General features: G+C 45.3%; 1 pseudogene across 1 annotated transcript; it reads right to left on the reverse strand.

Moving 5' to 3' along the window:
* Positions 1-4,818: 4,818 nt before the first annotated feature.
* On the reverse strand, positions 4,819-6,489 carry LOC148790790 (putative magnesium transporter NIPA8; annotated as a pseudogene). The gene is made up of 5 exons (XR_016077684.1): positions 6,326-6,489; positions 6,008-6,107; positions 5,773-5,889; positions 5,599-5,688; positions 4,819-5,510 (listed from the first exon to the last, which is right to left on the reverse strand). The product of XR_016077684.1 is annotated as a putative magnesium transporter NIPA8 (transcript).
* Between the last annotated feature and the right edge of the window lie 210 nt (positions 6,490-6,699).

Here is a 6,699-nt window from a genome sequence, read left to right on the forward strand (position 1 = left end):
GTCTTTGGAAGGTCGCCCCGGCATTCTTCAGTCCGAAGGGAATGAGCTTGTAGCAGTACAGGCCGAACTCGGTTATGAAGGTGATTTTTTCCTCATCGGACTGGTCCATCCTGATTTGGTTGTAGCCCGAGTAGGTATCCAAGAAGCTTAGCAACTCATGTCCTGAGGTTGCGTCCACTAGGCGGTCAATTCTGGGGAGGGGGAAGCAATCTTTCGGGCAGGCTCGGTTCAAGTCGGTGTAGTCGACGCACATGCGCCACTTGCCATTTGCCTTTTTTACCAGCACTGGGTTGGCTACCCAGCTCGGGTAGTGAACTTCCCTTATGAAGTCTGCTACGAGGAGCTTTTCGACCTCCTCGTTGACCGCCCTCCAGCGTTCTGGGGCTAAGTTGCGTTTCTTCTATCTAATGGGTCTGACTACAGGGTCAGTATTAAGTTTGTGAGTTATAGGTTGGGGTCAATACCGAGCATATCGGTCACAGACCACGCAAAGTTGGGATCGCGACCGTTTCTTCTGTGGGTGCAGCTCGTTCTTCGCCTTGCTCCGTAGGCCGCTCCAGTTCGAGGTCATCAGCAACCTTGGTTTTTCCCTTTAGGGTGGCAACATAGCACTTGCGGGACTCGAGCTGGTCGCCCTGTGCTACCCCCACACCGAAGTCTGTAGGAAACTTCATTACCAAGTAGTAGGTGGAGACCACTACCCGTAGGACATGAGTGATTGGCCGCCCTATTATGGCATTGTATGGGGAGGGGGTCGCAACCACCAGGAAATCGTGGTTGAGTCTGACTGCACAGGGCCATGTGCCGACTTCCACTGGTACGTTATTTTCCCGAGGGGCCTAACTTCCTCTCCGCTGAAGCCCACCAAAGGAGTGTTTGCGGGCTTCAGCTCGCTTCTCTGCAAATGAAGCTGGTCAAACACCGACTTAAAGAGAATGTCCGCCAAGCTGCCTGAATCAGCAAGCACGTGCCTGACTTCGAAGTCGTTGATCCTTAGTTTGATGACAAGCGCATCATCGTGGGGGTAGTGGACCCCTCGCGCATCGTCTTCCGTGAAGAAAATCGGTTCCTCCATCTTTGGCCTCTTTGGAGGGTTCTGTTCTTCTCGGGCAGCTTCGTGAACTGACGCCCGGGCCACTGCCGAAGTGCAACCCGCTACTACCGAACCTCCCACTATCACATGGATGGTTCCCCGAACAGGCCTCTCCTCCGGAGGCTGTCTTTGCGACGGTTCGGCACTCGGGGCATCCTTACTGTGCTCCCCTTGCCGACCTGTCTTATTATTATTATTATTATTATTATTGCTATGCTGTACAAAATTTCTCAAGTACCCGCAACGGATGAGTCCATATACCTCGTCCCAGAGATTATTACAATGTTCGGTACTATGACCGTGGTCTCTATGGAAACTACAGTACAAGTTTTTGTTCCTCTTGTTGGGGTTCCCTTTTAGGCGAGGTGGCCACTTTACGTATGGGGCATCTTTAATCGTCATCAAGATCTTAGCCCGCTTCACGCTTAAGGGTGTGTAGTCCGTCCGAGCCGCTAAGGGAGCTCGGAACGGCTGGCTCGGCTTCGTCTCCCAAGCTGGATCTTTCCTCCTCCTGTCATCTGGGTTGGAGGGCTCACCTTCCCTCTTCCTTTTCTCGATCCCGCTCTCGGTTCAAAGGTTGATCTCTTCCTCTGTTCTCATGAATTTATCCACGAGCTTGAGGAATTCAACTACAGTCGCGGGTTGGCTAACTACCATGTGCCACTTGAACTCCTTGTGTGTCACCCCTCTCTTGGCTGCCGCAAGCTACACCACGGGGTCCAGTCGCGGTATCTGCAAGCATGCATCATTGAGCCGCTTGATGTAGCCCCAGATGGACTCTCCTTCTCTCTGGACTACTCCGAATATGCTCTCCTCGGTTCTGGGGCACCGCTTGCTGGTAACGAAGTACGCGGTGAAGACCTGCACAAACTGGGTCCAGCTTCTTATTGACCCGGGGGCCAAGTTCTTGTACCAGGTGCGGGTCAGCCCCTAAAGGTGGTAGTGAAGGCCATGCACATGCATGATTCACTGGTCCTTGCCAGGTACATTTAGGACTGGAAGGCATCGACGTGGTCGTTGGGGTCGAAGGACCCATCATATTTGTCTAAAGGGGGGAGTTTGAAATCTCTGGGCATGGGGACTGCAAGGAGTTCTGATGAGAGTGGGGAAGGGACTGAGAGAATAGGGGCAGTTTTTACCTCGTCCGAGCTTGTCTCTTCTTTACCTCGGAGTTCAGGCAGGACGTGGGTGGTAGTTCAGCGACTTCGCCGGCATCTTCGTTGCTGAGTGGGCCTGGTACTGGTGCTGCTGGCTTCGGTGTTGCCGAGCTCGATGGGCCCGTACTATTGGTAGTCCGCCGCTAGGACGCTGAATCGGTTCTCCATGGGCGGGAGCTCAGACTTGGAGTGCCGAGGTGCTAACTTGGCGGGCGAGGTTCCCGACCCGCCGGCGAGCTGCGAGGTGGGGGTGATTTTTCTTTCCCTCCGGCCCGGGGATGAGGCATGCCTCTTGGAGGGGTTCTGAAGTTGGGAGGCTTCTCCTCGGTGAAGGCGTCCGCCCTGAGGGGAGGGCTTAACCGGCTTCGGAGTGGGGTGTCGAGGTGGAAGCTGTGGTTGGTTCAAAGGCAGTTGGGGGAATTGCTATTGATAGTGATACTGAGATATGTGGTGCAATACTTGGTGCTGCTGGAGCTGATGCTGCTGGAACTGCTGCATTTGGGCTTGCATTGCCCGCATGCACTGCATCAAGTCATCAAACTGGTTTTGGCTAGTCGCCAGGGGGACAGCAGTTGGTTCGGTAAAGGTTGTCTCGACAGGGAGAGGAAGGGGGACGTTCATGGCGGGAAGATTCACGGGCGCCACTGTTCATGGCGCATTCAGGTTGGGGATCCCATCCACCGGAAGGGGGATGGTGAACTGTCTAATGCACACCATGGGGACTTGAAGTTGTTCCCCGGTGGCATTCATCTTCATGCTACGTCTGACATTGCTGAAAGAAGCCATGGGTGTTGGGATTTCTTGGAAAAAAAGGGGGTTATGAGAGTTTTAGGGGGAGGCTTTTAGAAGCGTCATCCCACAGACGGCGCCAATTGATGGAGCGCAATCCGGCCGGTCCTAGTTGTCAACGATCTTGCCTCTGGCAGGAGCAGAAGGTGCCTGAAACAGGGAAGAAAGTGAGTATCTCCAGGGAGGAACCCGGTGAGAGTGCTCCGAAGCTCAAGTTAGTATCTTCTCAAAGGCAAGATAATAAACCAGATGGCACAAAGTTATCACATACCTCCTTCTTGAGGGGAAGAGAGCCTTTTATAACCACTTCGCGCACTCACTCCCAAGCTTCTGTCAGGTCGGGTATCATTACCTCTGCACTTCTGCCAGTTCGGGTGTCATCACCTCTACTGGGGCAGACAACCGCCACTGCTCTCTTTGTCGGAGCCGTCTCTGTGACTGGAGGTGGCGGTGGCAGGTGGCCGTTGAAGTGCGGTTGTCAAGTGTCAGATCCTAAGTCAGTCAGGTGCGCCGCCTTAGGATACGGACTCCTTTGGTGTCAGGTACGGTTGTTCAATTCGGCGGCCTGGAGCCGAAGTGCTGGAGTGGTGTGCGAGGTGAAGTCTTGAGTTCGGGTAGAGGTGTGGCCCGAACTGCCCTGGGGCGGGCCAGTTCGGGTTGTTTCCCTTTGCGCTCCTCGTAAGGCTCGGGGTCAAAGGGAGAGTTCGGGCTCCTTTTGGGGAGCTCGGACCGCTGGTTCCTCCTCTCGGAGCTCGCGCCTTGAGCGTATTGCCGTGCCGAGCTGTTGCTTCTGCCACGTGTTGGGTGGTCAAGAGGTCGGGCCAAATCTTCCTTCATTAGTATCCACTAGAAAGAGGTTGTATTAAATTCAAATTTGATGGTAGTAGTTTGGAAAACCGAGGACCATTGAGAAATTTTAGATATTTTCCCCTACAATTGAATGATTTAGTATTCTAATTTGAAATACTCTTTTTCACTATGTTTTGTCATTCACTGAGTATGAATGGCTATTGGTTGTTTTGGATATGTTTAATTCTCCTTTTCATTCTTCTATTGTCTTTCACTTGGAAGTTTGAACCTTTGAGTTCTTCCTTTTAGGCTTTTACATTATGATATTCCATAGAAAATTCAGATTCTTTAAGGAATAATGGATGCCTAAGTTAAATCCCTTTGTTTTATTGTTTTTTCTCTTTTCAGTGACTAATTGAATATGGAGCAGTTCCAGTTTTATGCAAATATTCTTTTCATTTTTTTAATGATTACTATCCTGTATTTTTCACTTTAGTTTTGTTGAGAAATTTCAGATGGGCTTCTTCTGTTTGTTGCAATAACTGGGTAGTTCTTCGAGTAATGCCACCCATTTTTCTAAACATTAATTTGCTGCTCAATTGTTAGTTTGGGTTGAAGTTCTATCTCTTGGAGTACACAGCTGAATTTTCCAAATGATCTAATGTCTCTAATTTCTGTTTCTTCACAAGGCAGCTTCACCATCCTGTAAATATTAGAAAAAAATGGGAAAATCACATAGAGACATCTCACTTGGCCATTAAAATGACAATATAACCTATTAAAAATCGAAATGACAGAACAGAATGTTGGTATATTAAATGTCTTTTAAGGTCAGATACATCCTGAAGGCTTTAAAGTCCTTGGTCACCTGGGAATTAAAGAAGCTAAAGAACTGTCATCATCCTTCATCAACAACATTTTCAAGAGGACTCCAACATCAGCAAATTTTAATAGCCTAACCGTTTCTTTGGCAAGGGAAAGGATCACAAGACTAGAACTGGTTTTGGGGGCATCAGGTCAGGGGGCTAACACTTGAGATGTATTTGTAGTATTCTTATAGTTATGCCTTGTCAGCCATGTGTTTGTAATTGTCTCTATCAATGCTGGTCCTCTAGGGTCTTTTTCTATCTATAATCTCATTAGTAGAGGTTCTTTGATTGCTGTTTCTGATCAATGAAATTATAATCGCATAATCTCATTAATTTTATGAAATTATATGTTATGCAGTTCCTATACTAAAAGATCTAACTATAATCTTTTAAATTTAGATATACAACAAGAAACTAAATTGTTTATTTCCATGTAAAAATTAAAAAAAAAACTAAAGAAAATTATATTTTAGCATTTTGTCTTGAATCTTTTTCCCCATGCCTCCATTCATATTTTGAAACTTGTCCACAATATTTTTTGGGTTTCCAGGCACTTCTTTGATTTAAAAAAAAAAAAAATCTTCTATTTATATGCACTAAAGCTTTACAGTTACCGATTAAAAATTTGTTTACAATTTATCCCCAAAAATCTTACAAACAGGAGATATATTTTAACCTGCAAGAGCTCTTCTTGGAGGAAATCCCAGGGAATGAGATCAATAATCTATACAAGAATTGTATCATACCTGTCCATATCAGTCACAATGCTTGAATCCATAGAAGACACCAAAGAAGAATCCTTTACTTCACCACCTAGGGGGAAAAACCATGAGTTACTCTCAATTGATAATTTTGTGCATGATCCTGCAGGAAAAACAATTGGAATTTTAAGTAAAAATACCTTTGGTTCATCAGGTGCAAGCAAAGAAATTCCTATGAGCACAGATATCATTCCTAGTATAAACATTGTTGTCCTGATGGCATCAAAGACCTGTTTAATAATCAGTAATAAGCTTGTCATCCTGACTTAAGAGAACCCTACAAGGTAAAAGATTGATATGTGCCCCAGGTTGACCTGATATTCTTGGAAGTAAACAAATCATGTAAAAATGGAGAAGGTCCAAGCAATCTGAAACATTGGGACAATAAGAATAGCATCAAATAGTGACAATCCTTCATTTAACCTTGCCATCTGATAAAGTATGGATCAAGTTAGTAGTTTGGAAAACTAGTAATTTCTAAGTAGGTTTTACAATGTAATACATATCTGAAACCTTCATATAAAATGAGTTGATTATTAAAATCATTACCCAAAATCCAGCTGTACTAAGAAATAAAAGAAGCATGGAGTATGTGAACCAGCTATGCAACTGATAACCACTGAACATGGTTAATCTTAACAAATTGGACCTAGAAAACAAGATCAAATAAATAAAGTATGAATTTTAGATAAAAATTCAACTCAACTTGGCCTTAATCCCAGCTGTTTGAGCTTGCAACACAAATCCTGCCCTGCCATTGTGCTCTATCAAGAGCCATATTGCATGTGAAGCTTTATGAACTTTAGATACAAAAATAAGGAAAATTTAAGGTTGCTGTTTCATCATTATGTGAAAAAGGCAACTTACAAGGATTTTGCAAACAACACCGAGCATGATCCTACAGCACCAGAGACGACAGCATAGGAAAAAGGCAGCAACATGTTACTGTACTTCTCTACCAATTGCTCTGGTGTATAAACTGCAAAAGAGAGAGAATAAATGGATTTTTCATCAACTGAGGAATCCAACATTAGCCCATAATCCACATGAATATGGAAACTTGTTACATAAATGAATTTCCTACTAGGAGATTAACTACACTAAACATTTACTTTATTAGATGATAGTGACCATAACCTCTATCATTTTCTTGCTGATCAAAAAAAGAAAGAAAAAAAAAAAAAAAACTATCATATTCTTCTAGACAGCAACCTTAATGGGGGAACATTGCAAAATCAGAA

Source organism: Nelumbo nucifera, chromosome 6 (genome assembly GCF_055504915.1).
Source record: "Nelumbo nucifera cultivar China Antique chromosome 6, China Antique-T2T, whole genome shotgun sequence".
Taxonomy (NCBI): domain Eukaryota; kingdom Viridiplantae; phylum Streptophyta; class Magnoliopsida; order Proteales; family Nelumbonaceae; genus Nelumbo; species Nelumbo nucifera.